Source organism: Protopterus annectens, chromosome 11.part0 (assembly GCF_019279795.1).
Source record: "Protopterus annectens isolate FY-2018-M chromosome 11.part0, PAN1.0, whole genome shotgun sequence".
NCBI lineage: Eukaryota > Metazoa > Chordata > Ceratodontiformes > Protopteridae > Protopterus > Protopterus annectens.
This window is the reverse complement of record NC_056745.1, coordinates 389,984,388-390,004,490: the sequence shown is the minus strand read 5'-3', so window position 1 is coordinate 390,004,490 and position 20,103 is coordinate 389,984,388. Positions and strand designations below refer to the sequence as shown.

Here is a 20,103-nt window from a genome sequence, read left to right as displayed (position 1 = left end):
TTATGTAGCCTTCTTCAGATTCCATCCCCTAGTGGTTGCATCCTTTCTCTCTCACTCAGTTGCACTCTCTCTCTCTCTGGTTTGGGGCAGATTCTTTTTGTCAGTTTTCCCTATGCCCGAAATTGTTGTATCATTTCTCACCTCAGAGGCTTCAGATTCTAGGTGGTTTGTTGATAATGTCAGAAACTGTCAGAAACTGATCACCTGAAAAGTATATTGTGGGATTAGCATAGACCAGTCTTGATCCTTGGCATGGCCCTGACCCCCAGCAGTGTTTGCTCAGGCATAGTTTGACTGTTTTGGATGGCTTCACTTACATCTGCCCCTGTCACCTCTAAGCATAATATCATGTCTGGGCCTCATCTAAACTCTGTTTGCTTCTGTCCCTTTATAATGAAGTGCTTAGGTCTGATTGTCCCTTTGGTACTTTGTCCATCTCCACCAGCCAATAAATGCCTTTTTTTAGGTTATTCTCCTCCTTTATCCTTTGGAACTTCCATAAAGCTTCCAAAATGTACTAGAGAATCATCAGACAACCTATGTAGACGATTCTTTAGTAATGAGGAGTGTACTAATTAGTTCTTTAAGAGATCAGCTGATACATGTAATAGACTACCAAACTACAATTAAAGAAAGCATTAGTTTAGATATTTTTAACAGTCTGGACACTTATTATAGGAACAACTGTTTTGGTATATTAGCAGGCTAGAAGGGCTTTAACGCCCATGCTTGAAATATTTGTATGCATGTGTGTATGATCCATCAGTACCTTATTTTCGGGATTCCTTTGTGAGTATTTCTGTTTCTCAGCATGAGCAGCTAGCTTGGTGGTGGTTGATTTTTTTTTGTACTTACTTATTTTACTTGGTTGAAAGATGGAAATGGGCAAACTTCTGGGCTATGTTCCTTGTGACTGTTCGTCGGTAATGGGAAGGTTTGTAGTTTCATTCTGGAGGTACTTGGGTATTGGCATTACAGTTTACAGAGTGCTTCTTGATGAGATCTGTATACATATCTATCCTTCACTCCCCTATGCTTTTCTTAAACAAAGGAGAGGCATTTTCAAGTGATTTTATTGAATAGTTCTCAGTGGGCACTCTGATTCTTGGACATACTATAGGGTTTCAGTCAGTTCAAGGTTTCCTGGGCTTCTGGACCTGGAGTGGACTTTGACACTAGTTGATGCTCTTTATAGCAGGAGATGTGTTGCTCTCCACTATGAATCATGAAACTGGATTTCCTGTCACTTATGTCCTCCACACTTCTCAATGGTAACTTATTTACAGATTATAATATTGGAGCATAGACAAGGATTTTAAATAATATCATTCTGTTTTTGCAGGAGCCGTTATCAATGGCTGCTGAAACATCTGCCTTCAGGTTGGTTTTGCTGTGGCTCTGCAGACCATGCCTATGATGTAGACAGGGATTTGGTTGCTTGGCAGCTAGGTATTCTCTTGAGTTTCCTATCCTGGTCAGTCAGGAGGTGCCTGAAGCTTACTTTCTGCAAGCTGTCTAAGTTGAGTACCCTGGATTGCTAACCATCTGATTTTTCTCCTGCCTTACGATGGTGTTCACAGTCCATTCAAAGTTTTTTTTTTTTTAAGCAAAGAACTATCCTTGGTATAGATGATTCTGGGTAATAGATGCCTTAGCTGGAAGTTGTTGTGTTAAGATCTGAATTTCTGAGAAGGTAGAGGTACTGCAGTTTAAATTCTGGGATCCACAGTGTGATGGTGAGCTCCACATTCCTGCCACTCAGGAAAGTTACCTAGGGAATCTGTTTTACAGGTTGACAGATACAGGTTGACAGACTAAATCTCCTTAGCAGATATGAAAGCTGTTTAATTACCATAATGTAAGATCTGCTTGCTGGAATCAGTGTTCGTTAACCAACCCTCCTTCCACCCCACTGTCTGGGCAGATGTAGGCATATGCTATTTTTCACCTTGTATAAATTCATAGGTAAATATTAGGCTAGCTGCTCTTAAGGGCCATTTTAAGCCTAGCTAATTTCCCTTTTGCAGCTTGAATTGACCTGTCCTGTTTGGTGTTTGGCCTTACCCATCCCACAGTCAGTAATTATATATTATCGTTAATGAGAGTAACTGTGATAATTTATAAGGTAAAATATTTTCTCTTTTCATGTTGGACAGAAAGTGGAAAATAGAGAGGAGAGACATGGGTATTATAGGAAGGAGAGGTGCTTGTGTGACCTGAAATGAGTCTACTGAGCAGAGCACCTGTCTGAGTACGTTTAGGTCAATAAAGACTAAATACTGTAAGCAGATCTAAGTTCATGATAAGTACATAATTTTTGCTTACCTATCTCAATTTGTCAAGAAGTGATATATCATTTGTGGCTTAGCAAACAGGTAGACTGTTGATATATGATTTCATCAGCTTCTAGTTTTTCAGAGGTACTGTATTTTTTGTATGCTGTCATTAATTGAGCAGTAAAGTATGGTCGTTGAGACCAAGGGCTTTGGTTACATCAGCAAAATATGACCCAGTAAGGTTGCATTTGTCCTCGGTAAGTAGAACATCATCCATGAAAGTATAAAGGGCAGTTAATGTACTCCTGCCTGACCAAAACCATGTTGATTTATAATGAGGGGTATATTTGTATGTATTTATGTGTCTGTTGTTGGATTACTTGATTTTTAAAATAGTTTGCAAGTAGAGGGAGGATGAAGATTGGCCTGGGATCATTTGCTATGCTGAGTTTGGGTATTTTTGGGAAAGGATTGTTCTAGACTCTTTCTAGGTGTCTGTCATTATGCAGTTTTAGAGACAGAGATTATAGATATGAAGCAGAGAGTAAGCAATGTGTTCTTGGCATAAGAGAATGCACCAAGGAAGACCCTGCCAGAAGAATTAGTGGTTTCAGTGTCTTTTACTCTTAATTTAGAAAACTAAAAGAGAAGAGTAAAGAGAGGAGAATTGAGAGGGAAAGTAGGATAACTGGAAGTGGTTGTGGGAGGTATGTAAATTCCTTCAGGAAACCTGGGGAGGCTGGAAAAGGTTTTAATGGTCCCACAGTCATTGTTGCTCTTGTTTTCTAAGTGCCCTGTGGTTTAATTGATGGCTTCCAAAATTGTTTAGGTCAACAGTTTCAATTTATTAAAAATGGAGGCATCAAGACAGCCTTTTTTCCTAGATTTCTTAGAAGTAAAAATCTTTCTTTTGTATCTGAGTTGGGAATCTGTTTCCAGTGAATCCATGCAGTACCTCTAAGTTTAAGAATGCCTTTAAATGTTCATTGTGTTGATCACTGCTGCAGTAGCCTTAGCTTATATGGCTTATATCCTGCATAAAGTATAATAGCTGGCCAGCTTCCAAAGTTTCTGTGCGCCTTCCATGCACCCAAGCCATCAGTCAGCTCAAGCCGAGCTTACTAAAAAGACAGGTTTGGCTGGCAAGCTCTTCAGAGCTTTCCTGATGCCATAGAATATGCTCCTCTGGGGCTTTCGAGTGTTGATGGTCGGGTTGTGCTGATCCTTTACTGGAAAGTTAAGTTCCCTCAGGGGAAAAACTTCCATTTAAAAAAAAAAATGTTTAATAAAACTTTCCTGTTCAGGAAAATATTTTAAATTTTGGAATTTGTATTTTAACAGATTGTCATGAGACTGCATTGTACTTTTAAATGAGAGTATTATTTTTCTTGTCGGTTTAAAGCAATTGAAAACTATTTTTCTGTAGTGAAATTGTGTTTATTTTACTTTTGGGGGCTGGCAGAGTCTCCTTTTTTGTTTTTATGTAAAAATGTGACTTTTAAACAGTTTAAAATTTCACCAGCTTTTGCTACTTGAACAAAGCACCATTTCCAGCTTGGAGCAAACTGTTGATCCTTCTTCCAACCACAAAAATTAAAAAGTAAGCAAGCAGACTTTGCCACCATAGCAGGCTAATAATTTGCATCAACCACAGGTGGGTGACTTTGCTAGGGCTGTTAGTTGTACCTTAGGCCACTCATTTTTTACCCTGGATCCCTCTGTTATAGCACTACAGCCAGTATGGACCAGGGGTTAGCCACGTTTGGTATCCGGTCAGTCAGCAAAGGAGAGCTACTCTTGTCAGTCCTGGGAGAGCAAACAGGGAAGGCTTCCTTCTTTTGCCAGAATATTTTGCCCATTCCTGGAGATATTAATAACACTGCTGACCCGATATTTCCTGTCAAACAGAAACAGAAAACTTAATATGTATCTACTCCTTCTCAAATTTCCTTCAAAAGGAGTAGTTTACTGGGTCTGGCTCAGGGTTTAATTCAGGTTATTGATCATTCTTATGTAGTAGTTTCTGGTAAAAGAAAGAGAGATACCTCTTCTCCTAAACAGATTAAAGATTCGGAATCTGGACAGGAAGGTGAAGGGACAGATATAGGGGGTTTTCCTCAATAACAACAACTGGTTAAGTAATTTGTATCATTCCAGGTGGGATCAGTGTCTCCCTGCAACAGTCTGATTCACAAATCCTAATTGCTTTACAGAAGCTGGTCTGTACTTTTTGTTTCAAGGGCTTTTGCATACTGGCCAAAGCCTTTGCTGCCCCCATTGTGCCTTTTTTAGGCAGAATTCATGTAATGAACATCCCAGTCTAACCAGCAAATCAAATCCTATGTTAATGAACATCTAGGTGAACCTTTTCAGTGCTAGAAGTTTTAGTAACAAACTGCCTGATTTGAAGGTACTTTTGCATCTGGAAAGAGCCCATATTTATGTAGTGACTGAGACATGGTTCAGATGAGGGCTACAACTGTGCCTGTCTTGTCTTCAAGCCCATGGGTAATGGTTGTTTCTCAGTTTTCCTCAGGGATTCCATCCCATCCAAAATGATACCCACTGATTATCCCAGTGAGGTGGTTGAATGCCAGCTTACACTTGTCAGACTTTCGACTTGTAGCTGGTCCCCTTTCATAACCCCTCCAGAGCCTATGTTTCTGACATTCATAGAAAACATCCCTATTAGAAAGGTTTTTCTGATTTCCCAGTAATTTCAGCTACCCCAGCTACCCCTGCATAGACTAGGGTATTTGTTCTCCTAATATTCTAACTTTGTAAGGTTCTTAAAAAGAATCTCAGGTCTCAGAAGTCTTAGCCATCAGGAAAGGAAGGAATCACTCTCCATGTATACAGTGTTATATAGACTCTTGAAAGGAGACCTGAGCCTTACTTTCTGTGCTCTTTTCTCAGTATGTCAGATAGTGCAGCCAGCATTAGAACAAGAGATCTCAATATACACCAGAGGATAAATAAAACTAAATGGAGAGAGAGGTTCATAACTGTGCTGCTCCCCTTGCTTTGGAATAGACTCCCCTTGTCTGTCAAGCAGTGTAATTCCCTGTTGACCTTCAGATATAGCTTTGATAGTTGGAGACATACCCCAAAGTAATTACCAGGGCTTTTACAGCCTTTGCATTCCGTAAAAGAGTTGGCAGAGTCTGAAGGTTGTTATTGGCAAGGCACACAGGGCCTCTAGTCTAATATACTTGTATTTCTTACAATTACTATGACAAACGCTATATATTTACCCTCCTAAATGCCCTCTTTACTTCTTAATCTTCACTCCTCCTGTCCACATAACCTTAAGTAAATTACACATTATATACCCTTTTCTCTTTACTTCTCTATTGAATACACATTTTGATGACCTAAGTTTTTCACTCATCAAGATCTCCTGTTATTGTATATACCATCTATATATTTTGATTACTTCATTTATTTTACTTTATAAAATGACTTCCCAACATGTACTATGTTTGTTGATGTTAATTAATTAATTTATTTATTCTTTAATTTTTTTTGTCTTAATGTTGTAACTCAAATAGTTTGTCTTTGTTCTCTACTGAGTCTCCCCTAAAAATGGGCATTGCCTAGGAGGCTCCATCAGGGATAACCCTGTAAACAAACTGGAAATATAATAAAATTAGAAAGGTTTTGCACAAATGAGACACAGATCCTGCAGTACAATTTGAACAACAGATACAGGTAAGATTCTCTCACAGTACATGTGGTGTCAGTTAATTGAGATGTACCTCTTTGATCTATGTGAAGAAATACATGATGGAGCTCTCGGACTATGTGTCTGATTGAAGTCTGAGCCTAGCATTGAGCAGCATTCTACCTTCTCCAAGAATGATGCCACAATATGAATAACAAATAATTGACTTTAATAATTGTCTTAGTTTTGGTGTCATTCTAAGGGGGTCCAGTATTTGTCATCCTGGGAGAACATAGTCAACAGACCACACTGCTGCACCAGGGATGGCCTGCACCTATCCCCTCTAGGTTTTTAAATATTGGCAAAGGCATATTCTACCAGATATACCTACCAATGTAATGAAACAAGCAAAATAATATATGAAGGCGTTTCTAATGAATGCTTGGAACCTAAACAAGAAACTGCATTCCCTACAAGCCCTCCTAGCCACTACAGAATGTACATGCCTCTTTTGTATCTGAAACATGACTTAAAATGCTGCAGAATATTCTGGTTATGCCTGTCATATTTTTAGATCATCATGACTTAAAATGCTGCAGAATATTCTGGTTATGCCTGTCATATTTTTAGATCATCCAGTGGAGGTGTCTCGATCATCATTCAGGGGAGACTGTCATCAAGGCTGGAAACATATCATGATGCACTGGAGCTTCTTCATGTCCAAATTATCATCATTTTACCATATATTAGCTAGCTATAGAACTCCCTATATGACCTCAGAAAGGCATAATGTTGATCTACAAGAACTGGATTCTCTCAGTATTAAACCCAATACCATTTTCCTAGGTGATTTAACTAGCCTTCTATAGACTAGGGAACACACACCACCAAAACTGCTCAAGCACAGAGTTTTCTAGACTTTGTAAGTACAAATGCCCTGGAACAATTAGTCAGAGTCCCTAATATGGGGAACACTTAGACCTTGCTCTTACCAGTATGGAGGCATCTTGCACCATTACTTGCATGTCATCATCCCTTGTTAGTCTTATCATAAAGCTGTCTGCTTCCAAATAAAACTGAAATCAAATTCCCCCTCCACCCATGGCTCCTTTAGAAACCTTTTTTTTTAGCAAACTACCTACTAGTGTGTATTTCATTGGCTAGCTTCAAATCCCCACCAAACCCAGAATACTCTGTGAATTGCATAGAAGCATACACCACCAAACTGTACCAGCATGTATTACAGCTGCATAGATATGGCTGTCCCCTATAGAAACAAGTGCAGGGCAAACTCTAGAAAGAACCCCCTGTGGTGGAACTATAATATAAACAGCATCTATAATGAAAGGAAGAAAATTTTGGCCAAAAGTAATGAGCAATACCTAAAATGAGAGACTTCTCATCATTAAACAACTCATGTGCTTCTTCAAATCCACCAAAGCCATACTTAAGGCAGAAATAGCCATCAAAGCTTAAGGAAAACAAAATATTTTTTTTTATTTAGTTATGTTCTTAATTTTAGGAGCACAACACAGCAATGCACTGATCTGATTATGAACAATGTTACCTTCACCTTTCACAGAACTGAAGATATTACCCACTAGTTAATAAATTCAGCTCCAAGTTTTCTCCTCTTCCCCCATCAATCCTACATGAAATACCCAAAACTGACCCATCCCCAGTTATCACAAAAGACCAAGTCTTGAAAGCATGCTCTATAGCAAAAATACTGCATAGATGAGTCCTGGCAATATCTCCAGATGCATATTAAATAGCATGAAGAACGATTTAGCCACACCCCTAACAACACTTTCAACCTTAGCCTTCCATATGGATTTTGTATCATGTGAATGGAGTACAGTTAATCTCTCTCCCAAACCTAGGACATTATAGGCCCATAAGTCTGACAAGGTTCTGTGCAATCCCATGGAAAGAATTGTCAAGAAATTAATCAGTAAGGACATATGGAACCATTAAATACTGATCCCATCTCAGTTTGGATTTGTCAAAGGCAGTTCATGCTTACTCAACCTCAACCTGGTGGGCATTTTTTAAAAGGTCGCCAAAGCTGTGGACTAAAGTAAAACAGTACATACTGCCTACCTCAACCTGTTTAAGGCTTTTAAAACAATCTCCCACTCTGCCATAGTAAAAAACCTTAATAAATTAAGAAACTCCCCCTTCATGACCCGGTGACTTACCGTCTGGCTCACAGATAGAATGCAGGTGATTTAAAATAGGTGGAGCTACCTCCAATAAAAGACCAGTCATAAGTGAGTCCCTTGGGGCTCAATGACAAGACCTTTCCTGTTTGGTATCTACTTCTCAGTTAAAGCCAGCACACTGGCTTTGGCTGACTACATAAAGTTAACTTCAAGCTAGGTGCAGTTATTGAATCCCTAAAAGATTTAGCAGTCCTACAGGAAAGCTTATTTCAAACAAATAACTGATGCCAGTGTCATGGTCTAAAGCTAAATGTCAAAAAATGAATTATCATATCATTTGGGAAGTTGACTGCCACAGGGAGCTACCACATTGATAATACACCCCTAAGAGTTGACCCAATTTTTGTAGATCTTGGAACTTATGTGGAAAATGACCTAAATTTTTATTAATATGTGTCTGCTGTGGTTAGGAAATCTTCCTTTATCACACAGCTTGTTAACAAGGGGATTCCTTCCAAGTCCAAGGATATCATTGTCCCCCTTTACTCAGCCCTCATAAGGCCAATCATTGAGTATAATGCCCCCTTTGGCATGCATATGTCCAGGCACTTGGCAGCAGCTGAAATGCCCACAGAGGTACCTTAAAAAAAGGATACTAGGCTTAAACAGTTTGCCTGCATGGCCTGCCTCAAAATCCTGTCACTATGCAAAGTCTGTTACAGCCTGTAAGAAGTGACCTGTGTCTGCAGTACAAGGCATCCTCTTACCCATTAATGATAGACCCTGTATCAGAAAGTCAAACAGCATCAGAAATACTTGTTCCAGGGATTGAAATCTGTTCTGCACCATCAACCATACAGTGTGGAGGGACAGGTATATTTTGCAGAGTATATCTTTGCTCTTCAACAGACTCCCCAGCCTCATAAAACAAAGCTCATCCCTGTCCAAATTCAAGAACAACTTGGAACTATGGATGAGTAATAGGAAATTTACCTCAAGGCTCCCTCCATACCACTGATGTGCATTGGCAGCGCCTATATGATTAGTGTGCTTAGTATGGTAACAGTTGTCTGAAGAAGTCCCAGTATTCTCAGACGAAAAGCGCGGTGAATGAGTTAAGCATTTAGTTTCTTCTGTTTATTTTTTGCTAATAAAATTTGGAATTTATTATACTTTATAGGTTCATAGGTTTATACTAGGCTATCTGCCCTAAGGCATTTATAAGCCTAGCCCAAATTTTTGTGGCTTACGCCACCCCTTATATGAAAAAATACTGTGCCCATTAGTTTGTTGTGCCTCTGTCCAGCAGTGACACAGAGATGATTCCCGGGGTAAACCTACGATCTCCCATCCACAGGTCTAGATTTCTCTTGAACAGAGTCAGCGAGGTGCTCTGCCTCACATGGACCGGGATTTTATTCCACAGCATAGGGAGTCTCTGAGTGATAAATCTATCCCTCCAGCACGTCCTATTTATATCCGTGCTAAGGTTTAAGTCGCTTGCTCTAGTGGTTTTGGTGGATTTGGATTTTTTGAGGTGGAGCATGTCCATTAATTCCGGGTTGGACATGGCTTTGTATGTCAGGCACATGTCACCTCTGAGCAGACGGTATGCGACTGAATAGAGCTGGAGTTTCTTCAATCTGGCAGCATATGACAGATTTTGGAGTCCTTTATCCTTTTGGTGAGGAACTTTTGGGGTCTCTCCAATTGCTGCAGATGTCGGGTGAGATACATCCCGAATGGGGCATTGTACTCGATCATTGGTCTGATAAGTGAAGGGTACAGGGGAACAATAACCTCACTAGATCTGGATGTGAATCCCTTCATGATCAGGTGGGCAATGTAGAAGGTCTTTCTAACCACTTTAGCAATGTGAGTGTCAAGAGAAAGGCCACTGTCAACCTGGGTCCCCAGGTCCCTGATAACCTCTTCTGTGCTTAGTGGATTGCCACCTATATGGTAGCTTGGGGTTACCTTGTTTTTCCCGAAGGGTATGACTATACATTTTTTGTCGTTTAACTTCAGGCCATGGCTCTGGCACCAGCTATCTGTTTCCGTGAGTCCCTTCTGAAGGATATCCGTGTCTGATGCACTTTCCACTATGGCGCCCAGTTTGCAGTCGTCTGCAAACTTTGTCAGCCAAAGTCCTCCTATGTTGGCCTGTACTTCTGAGAAGTATATGCCAAACAATAGGGGCCAAGGACCGAGCCCTGTGGGACACCACTTGTGACCGGCTTGGAGTCTGACACAGCGCCAGCAACTCTAACCCTGTGGGTTCTGTCCTTAAGCCAGTTTGCAACCCATCTTGTGACATATGGGTTTACATTTAAGCTGGTAAGTTTTTCTACAATACCCGAGTGGAGTATTGTGTCGAAAGCCTTTGCAATGTCAAGGTAGGCTGTATGGACTGCCTTTCCCTCATCAATGGCCTTGGTGACTGTTTCGAAGAAGTCAACCAAGTTCAAAAGGCATGATCTTCCCTTGACAAAGCCAAACTGGGTCGGGTCCAATGTCTGCAAGTCCCGTATATCTTTGTTTATGAGCTCCATTATGATCCTCTCCATAGCTTTGCAGACTAGACTTGTTAAGCTTATGGGGCGGTAATTACCAGGGTCCGTAGAGGCGCCGCCTTTGTGGAGTGGGACAACAGTTGCCGTACGCCACTCCTTGGGCACGTATCCTGTGGTATGGCTGAGATTAAACAGCTGCCTTATGTGCGGGTTTAATTCCTCATTTAGCTCGTGTAGCACACAGCCGGGGACACCATCCGGTCCCATTGATGCTGTGTTTTTAGCTTTAGAGAGAGCAGCTTTCACCTGCGCATTTGAGATGTCCGGGAGGCTACACTCGGCTGGGATAGTTATCTCTCCTTTAGGGGAGATGGGGTGAAGTTTGCACTGAACCTGTCTGCCAGTATGTTGGCAATGTCTGTGGGTTCAGTGATTTTTGTATCATTTTGGACTAATTCTGAGCATATCTGGGAGTTTCCACCCAGGTTCCTAACATAGCTGAAAAAGGCCTTATGATTGTCCTTTGAATCCATGGCAATTTTTCTCTCAAAATTGGCCTTAGTTGATTTTATGAGTGCTCGTATTTTTTTACTAATAATGATCAGGGGTGACTTCCCTTTTATGGATTTTGTTCTATCATGTAATAGCTTTCTCCTCTTATTGTAAAGTTTGTTAATGGCTGGGGTCCACCAGACTGGACGTTTGCCCTTTGTGGAAAGAGTCTTGGTTTTATTTGGGATTGCCTGATCCATGCAGTCCTGGAGGTGTTCATAGAAGGCATTTGCTTCCGCAGCTTGGGTTGTGGTTTCCACTGGCTCAGGGGCCTTGAAGGATACCACACCAGTCTTGAGTAGTGTGAAGTTTGCTTTAGAGAAGTTCTTCACTATGGTCTTTTTTGTTTGGGGTGGGGGCGGGATGTGGATTTCCAGTGAGATTAGTTTATGATCAGATCTCACCAATGAGGGCTATACTTCCGGTGTGGAGCATTTTGTCCCCATGTTTGTGACAATGAGATCTAGTATATTTTCTCCTCTCGTGGGAACAGTGACTAGCTGTTCCATGGCATTTGAATTTATGAACTCCAGGAACCGTTGGGCTAGAAAGTTAGGGCTTGAGTAATGTTCCCAGTCTATATTCGGGTAGTTGAAGTCACCCAATATGATGGTGTTTGGAGATACATTTATACCCTCCAGTGTCTTCAGGAAGGCTGTGTGGGGTTCCTGAGTTTGAGAGGGTGGCCTGTAGCATGCTACAATTTGTAGAGCAGTTTTGCCTATGGTTAGTTGCACCTGGATGGTTTCGAAGCTTAGTGCGTTGCCACCAACCTGGAGGTGTGGGTATCCTTTATGAATATGGATACACCCCCTCCTTTTGTGGTGTGGTCCGGGTTTTGGGGCCGGAACGCATGATATGATGTAAAACCTAATAGTGCCAGGGTGCTCTCAGGAGCCTTGAACCAGGTTTCAGTTACAGCACAGACATCGATGTTCTCCATACTGAGAAGGGCCTCGAGTGCGTGCATTTTGAGATTTAGACTTCTGGCATTGAGCAGCATTACCCTCAGTTTCTTCCCATTTTGTTTTCTAGGGTGGTAGGTTTAGAATTTGCAGGGTCCTTTTGCCTTTGGAGTGCTACAGTTGCTTTATTTTTATGGTCAGCACCTTCGGTGCTCAGTGGCACTTATTTTCCTTTAGTTTTTGTGTATATAAAATCAGCTATTGTCTGTAAACACAATTCATTTTTATCTGTACAGGTCCAAGTGTTTTGGTGCTTGACATAGCATTCTCATGATAGCAGCTGAAACAGCTTTTAGGGAGATCAGAAGAGAGGTGGCTGCAAGTGAATTAACAAACTTACATACATGCTTTTTCTCCATATGAATCAAGGAGTGACTAGCACCTCCCTTGAGAAAAGGTGTTAAATACTATTGCAAGACCTGCATAGGATATGATGTGTATTGGGCCAGTGAGCAATGTATCCTTATCTGCAATCAGATTTATGTTGCACCAGGGTATAAAATGCCCACACCTGCTACACTTTTTAATTATTGTCTCATTACAAGCATTCAGTCTGTAAGTTTCGTTATGGTCTTTGCAACAATAATAATTATTTTAGCAGTCTGCAGTCCGTGGTACATGTCCCCAAGCAGAGGGAGTGTATCAGGCCATTCATGGCATTTTGAATGTATCAGACGAGCTTTCCAACACTGCTGTGGTTGTTTTCTTTTGCAGCATGAACCTGATTGGTCATCCACTTCGTAGTTCTTTTGACCCTGAACTTATGCACCCACTTGCTCAGACCTTTACCAGAGCAAAGTTCCTCAAAGACTAATGAGAATAAGTTATTCTTATTTTGTTTTAAAATAATATTGTTGTTAGGCTTTGTCATGTCTAGCTAAACTAACAATGATGATCTGAAGCTGTAGTCTAATGCTCCACAAAGCTGGCCATTGAATAGTATATGAGGAACATTTGACCTTAAGAGTGTATGGTAAATGTGTACAGCTTCCTCGGGTAATAACCAACATATGATACACCCAAGTAATCTTTATATTGTACACCTGTACATCAGAGTTATAATCACTGTCCTCAGGCTGTTGCCATCTGATACTAAGAAAAGTGCCTTCCAGTGCAATCTTGCCAACAAATACTGAATGTTGTACACATGCCTGAACACCTGTGCATGCATGCACACACACACACACACACACACACACACACACACACACACACACACACACACACACACACACACACACACACACACACTTTTTTCCAGTATGGGTAGTGATATCTCTCCAGCACCAACACCGACTTCCCTGTCTTTATGATAACATTGCTACCAGCTAGACCACACTATCCCACCAAAATATAATTACTGTTTACCCTTAAAATAAGCCAGCTTTTAAATAGATATATTGTAGTACTGAATTGGGCAGCAACTCTTCTAAATGTGAAAGACAGCAGTTCAGGAATCAAATTTAGCAGGTATCTTTATATACAAAGCAAATCACCAACTAAAAGCTTTTAAAACTAAATAATAAAATTATTGAAATAAGTAAAATTAAGCAATGCACTTTGTCAAATCAAATACGCAAAGCAGCTACAAACTTGGCATCTAGAAGTCCATCTAGCACAGGGGTCTGCAACCTGCGGCTCTGGAGCCAAATGTGGCTCTTCCAGCCTTGTGCAGTGGCTCCCTGTAGCTCTGAAAAATAATGGCCACTCTACCGCACAACACAAAACACACACACTGAGACTGATAAAGTGATGGACTTAAAATATTGCTCTTATAAACTTCCTAGAATAACACGATTTCTGTTGCCATGCATTCCATACACAGAGCGATTGAGTGATCCCCTGGCAGCAGCAGCATCTCCTGAAAGGTTTTCATACCTCTCAAAGTCTTACCGCAAGAAATTTGGACAGAGCCACAAATAAAGGGGAAGAAAGGAACAAAAATAGGGACAGGCTTTAAATATTGCTCTTACAAACTTAGTTCTTTTATATTTCGAATAAAAACTATATATCAAACTTTATACACTGTGTTATCTTCATTTTAGGGGTCAAATAGGTTTTGTGGCTCTTGATAAATTTTATTTGGTGGGAAAGGGGCCAAAAATGGCTCTTTTGATAGTGAAGGTTGCAGACCCCTGATCTAGCAGCTTATCTAGACCTGTCAGTGTTAGTAGTTAAATATGTAATTGACTTTCTCTCTGCCTGTGCATTTTAAGCCTAAACAGCTGAATAGTGTCACAAGCATATGGATTCCAGGAATGCAGTTTGTTGGTGCAGTTCAGAAGTAAGACAACTGCTAACCGGCTAATATATTTTTTCTCTGTTTGAGTGCCATGCAGAATTTCTTGTTTTCTTAAATATGAATATGCTTTTTGTTTCCTTAGTCTTAACTTTGGGGATTGTGAGAGTCCCATAATATAATGCATGTTTTAACTAAACGCAATGGAAATGTGTGAACATTTGAGAATCAAATTTAGTGTTTGTTGCATGTGCATTCCCTCTGAGAGGAGTCTCCCTGCTACTTACATTTGTTATTTTCCTACATGTTATACATTCTGTGTATTACAAGATTTGTAGAAAGTACAGTTTTTTATATAAAAAAATTACGTTTGCTGTAGTTTGGTACCTCTTCTATAGGTAACTGTTTAAAATTTCAGGTCTCACATTGCCAAGTCCCAAAATATTGAGACCCCATGACCGGAAATCTGGTCCTGCATATACTTAAATCAGAATTCCCATTTCTCTGAATATTCAAAATTCTCTGAGGTATGGTAATCTCATAGTTGGTATGTATAAGTTTGGCAGTGGGAGGGGCTTGCAGCCCTGCGAATGTGTTTTAAGGTGAAGAGCGGTATTCAGTATTCACTCCTCTCCTGTATTTTCATGTGTTTTTTGTTAGTTCTTTTTCTCAGGACTCTGCAATGAAAGTCTGAAGATTTCCATAGGGAACCACTTCTCTGCAGTAACAAATAAAAATAAATATAATAGGTACATGCTTCCTTATCATTTTCTATATTAAGTGCTTATTTTGCTTGGTAGAGGATCACAGCTTTGAGCAATGCGAGTCTTGTGCTACATTTAGTAAGAAGTCACTTATCCTTCATGTATCAGCCTCCCCTTTCTCCTGCATCTTTTTTTCTAAATGTAAATAACCTTCCACGGACAATCCTCAGCAAAAAAAGCAAAACATTATTAATTAAATATAAGACAGTAGGTGACAGGCAGTGGAACCCATGAGCATCTTCCAGAAAACATAGTGCCCTCATTTTGATTGTGGGTGAAGGTAATTCAGAACTTTCAGTGCAAGTCTTGTGCTACATTTACTATGAAATCACTTATTCTTCATATAGCAGCCTCCTCTTCCTCCTGCAGCTTTTTTCCAAATGTAAATAACCTTCCAAGGACAATCTTTGGCATAAAAAGGCAAAACATTATTAATTAAATATAAGGCAGTAGGTGATAAGCAGTGACATCCATGAGCAGGCACCAGACATGCAATTTGTCATGAACTCATCACCACTGGACATATAGGATCTCTCTTTCCATCTCCTTCAGTGGAGATGGTCATCTAGCATGCATCTTTTATATTCTTCCAGAAAACATGGTGCCCTTATTTTCATTGTGGATAAAGGTACTTCAGATCTACCATAAATTTGGGAGATTGTACATTATACAGTGGTATGGACCATTGCAAATAGCTTTTGCTGTACTTGTTGCCACTTCCCTCATCTTCAAAGGATCCTCCCTCAGCCACCAGATTCTGTGCTGTACTCAGACACCAATCCTGGGATGTCAGGAGAACGGACTCCTGTGTTTCTGTGTAAAGAAGCTGGTTCTGGGACTTCAGTGGGTCTCTGTTAATCAGAGATTGTTTGCTCAACAATGCTTCTGATTGGACTTCAATGACTGCATGTTGAGTAACATCTTAATTTCAGCTCTTGCAGTGTGAAAACAGAAACTCAGAAAAGAAGACCAGTGAATTTGTCTTTTTTTTCAGTTACCATCTGGTAAGTACACTGCATGGATGCCAACAAATAGGAAATTTAGAGAACCTGAAAGAAAATCAGCCACACAAGGTGAGGAGAAAAGACTAATTGGGAGGGAATCCTGCAGCTGTCCAGCTCAAATTTGCTCAGAGCTGATTAAAATAAATGAAACACTGAAGGTGTGTATCAAAAAGGCTGGAAAAATGGAAAAAGCTTGAAACAAATATTAAGATGCTGTGATAAAGCTGTAACAGTCAGAGGTCGATATGAAGAAAAGGCTGACCGAGGATGAGATTGCTCAAGAAGAGGTGTTTCAGAAATGCTAGAATTAGAGGACAGATCATGTAGGGAAAACCTGAGATTTTCCATACATGAAAACAATCTTTGTTATTTTAATGAAAGCTCAAATAAGCAACTGGACTGGGACTCCACAGCAGGAGTTGTTAATTGAAGGGTCGCATTGTGTGTATGATCCAAACCTGGCCATGAGAAAGCAGCCAAGACATGTATTAGTAAAAATGGCCAAGACATGTATTAGTAAAAATGCAGTCTTACCAGCAGAAAGAGTTGATTCTGACAAAACTGTGGCAGAAGGGCAAGTATTGCAATTTGGAGACAGTAGAGTGTTTGTGGAAAATGATTACTGATCATAGACAAAGTAGAAGAGGAGCAAATTTATTCCAGCAATCAGGAAATGCCGAGAGGCAGCTATATTCAGAATATTTTTTCTTGGAAGATCAACATTATTTTGTGATGCAGAATAGGCTAAGGAGGAAATACAAAAGTTTGTTCAACAAAAAGTAAGCTATCAGACAGAAGGGGACTCTTCTTTTTATTCTTCTGATAGTAAAGTTCATTTAGAGACTTTGCCAGTGAAACCTTTTCCAGTGTTTCAAAGGAAAATGCTTGAGAGACAGAGAAAAGCACAGGATCTGACTAGAAGAACTGAAGTATATTGGAAATGAACTCAGAAATTAATGACTAAATGTGGGATTACAAAGCATCAATTACATTTGTGAAATATCGCTGAACAAGAAAAACTGGAAATACTGGCCTTTTTGACTTTGTTAAACTTTTAGGGGACCCCAAAGCATTTTACCTACTTCATGTCATTAATGTTTGGAAGAACATTAAAGGGCAGAAAAGAGAAGGGAAATGTGTAACTCCAAGTAAAACATTTTTGTTCTTAACAGTATTTTATGAAACATTTAATTGCATATTATGTAGCAAAGCATTTTCACTTATTTTTGTATGCTTATAAGGATAGCAAAATAAACAGGTGTCTCTCTTTTTTTTCGTCTTTCTTTCTTTTTTTTTTTTTTTTTTTTTTTTTTAGTTTTAAGAACTGTAGGATGATTTTTACGCCATATAAAATATTGCATGACTATAGGGATCAGTCTGAGGACTTTTAGAAAAGTTTGTAAAATTTTTATACTCCATGCAGACTCCAAATAATTTTTCTTCAGGTAGATTGCAAATGTTGGAGGTGTGATGGAGAAGAAAGAGGTAACTGGGAACATTTTCTGGCAGTGTAATGAGTTGTTAGGCTTTAAAAAATCCTTACAGACTACTGTGTCAGAATTACTGAGTGAGCAAATTGGTGTAACTAAGAAAATTATTTTTTGTTACAGGATCTGAATTGCCTAGACATAGTAAAGCCTTGCTAAGTTTAATTTTAATTGTTGCCAAAAAAGCAGTTACTAGGAAAATGGAAATCAAAGTCTAAACCAACCGTATTTGAAGCTGTAAATATAATAACATAAATAAAAGAAATGGTAGTTGCATCTTTAGAAAAGAGTAGGAGCAAATTTCATAGAAATAAATGGGAATTGTGGGAACAATACATGTAGAACCATATTTTGGAGGAGAAATTAGGTTTAAGGGAAGGCGGGAATTCAGGGAATTTTGTAATGTTGAAGTGACAGTAAATGTACAAAATATTATGTATGATGTACTATGTTTGTAACTGAGAATATGTCAGCATCATTTGTTTTAATTTATATAAATTTATGATTGCCTATCTCATAAGTGATATTTCAATAAAGATGATTTAAAAAATGAATGCTTCTGATAAGAATAATTTTGTCTAAACTAGCAGAATCCTCCATGTCTTAAGTCTTATCCAAAGCGTCCTTGAAAGAAGACTCTAGAAGTAAGAAGAAAAGATCTTCCTGCCCTTCTGCAGCCCTTGATTCAGACTGTTGTGGTGGCAAACACTAAGAAGGTGTTGGATGTGTTCCCGCGCACAATGGATCAGATCTTAAAGTCTTCAGTGTTCATATCTCACTCTGAGGCAGAATGCGCTGGGTCCTGTCTAATAACTTCATTTTTGATAATACTTCACTTCCTGTTCTTTACCAGCAAGGATCTTTTAGTTATTAGACCCATAGAGCAGTGAACTAGGTAAAATTACTTAGTCAGACTAGAAATATATTATAAGGCGACTCAGGTAAAACTAATCTATCAACTGCAAAACTATAATAAATACAGCGCAGATTGGAAATAATTATTATTGCGGATGGAAGCAGAAAAGAAAACAAGAGTTAGTGTAGAATATTGTGGAAAGTTAACAGACGGTACAATAAAAATCAGAATATTAGAATCAGTCATGCAACCTAATCAATAAATGTATTTGGACTGCAGAAAATAAATGGTGGGAAATGGAGCTCTACCTGAGAGCATTAAATCAAACAGGTCTGTATTCTCAGAAAAACCTCAGTTGGGGGCACACCTATGGGAAGGGAGCAGTAAACTTCTGGAAACAGTTAAGGAAAGCCATGGAAATTATGAATTGAGTAGAGCTCAAGCAAATATATCAAATAAAAGAAAGGGAATGGTTATACTACAAGATGTTAATTTAGACTTTAAATGAATATAATAAAAAGACACGGAATACAAAGAAAGACAATAATTAATATGATTACTGGTTGAGACCAGAACAATAAATGCAACTCAAGAAAAAATAGTGATTAGAATAAGTGCAGCGTTAAGAGAAGGTAGTTCAGGAAAAGCATAGAAAGAATGGATTAAAAAGTGGGAAAAGAACCTAGAAATAAGCAATTTAAGAGATCATTGCAATGAGATATTTAGAACAGTAAATAACACAAGACAGGAGGTTTCAGATATTTGGCTGAAAATGCCTACACAAATATTTTTACACTCCAGATAAAGACTATGAAAAATATTTCCAGGGGCTTAGGAAAATGTGCTGTAGATGTGAACAACCAGAGATAGGTGCATGGAAACATTTTTGGAGATGCACACATTTACAAAGGTTTCACACTAATCTCAGAGAATTAGTGGAGGTAATACTGCAGGAAAATTGGACACCAAATCCATCTGACTTCTTACTAAACTGTGTAAGATCCTCTAACAGTAGCCAAATTAGACGTGATCTACTAGTGTTAGTGTGGTTGGTAGCAAAGAAAGCAATCACGAGGATATGGAAGCCGACCCAACCCCCATCAATAGAAGTAAAGGAATTGATGCTGGAAATAAGTAAGTAGGAATTAAAATCATTAGAAACAAAGAGTCAATATCATAAAAAGAAATGGATTATTTGGCCAAAAAAATGTCAAAATTAGAATAGAGTATAAATGAGGAAGAAAATGTAGCATGAAGGCCAGTGGAGGAAGAAGGGCAGGGAAGAAGCAATGAAGTAGACCTCAACAGATTAAAACAAATCAGTCAGAGGGGGGGCCATTATAGGCAAAAAGAACGTCTCGTTATAAGAGGAAGGATCTGGTTCTGGGTAGTACCCATTGTATAGAGAGTTTGATAATAATAAAGGTAATAACAAACCTGATCAATCACAAAAAGTATATAACCAAAGCAATTTCATGTTTAAGATTTGGATGCTTTGACGTTTTTCCTTAAAAGACCAGGCATGAGTGATTATCAACAGTGTCAGTATTTGAAAAATTAAAAAAAAATTTAATAATGATCTGGTAACAGGGTGACCTGCTATATAAATCTTAAAATG

At 39.2% G+C, this 20,103-nt stretch overlaps 1 protein-coding gene across 2 annotated transcripts in view; it reads left to right on the top strand.

The window, feature by feature from the left end:
• Nucleotides 1–20,103, top strand: part of GOLGB1 (golgin B1) — a 1,744,011-nt gene that overhangs the window by 1,355,173 nt on the left and 368,735 nt on the right. The window lies entirely within an intron of this gene.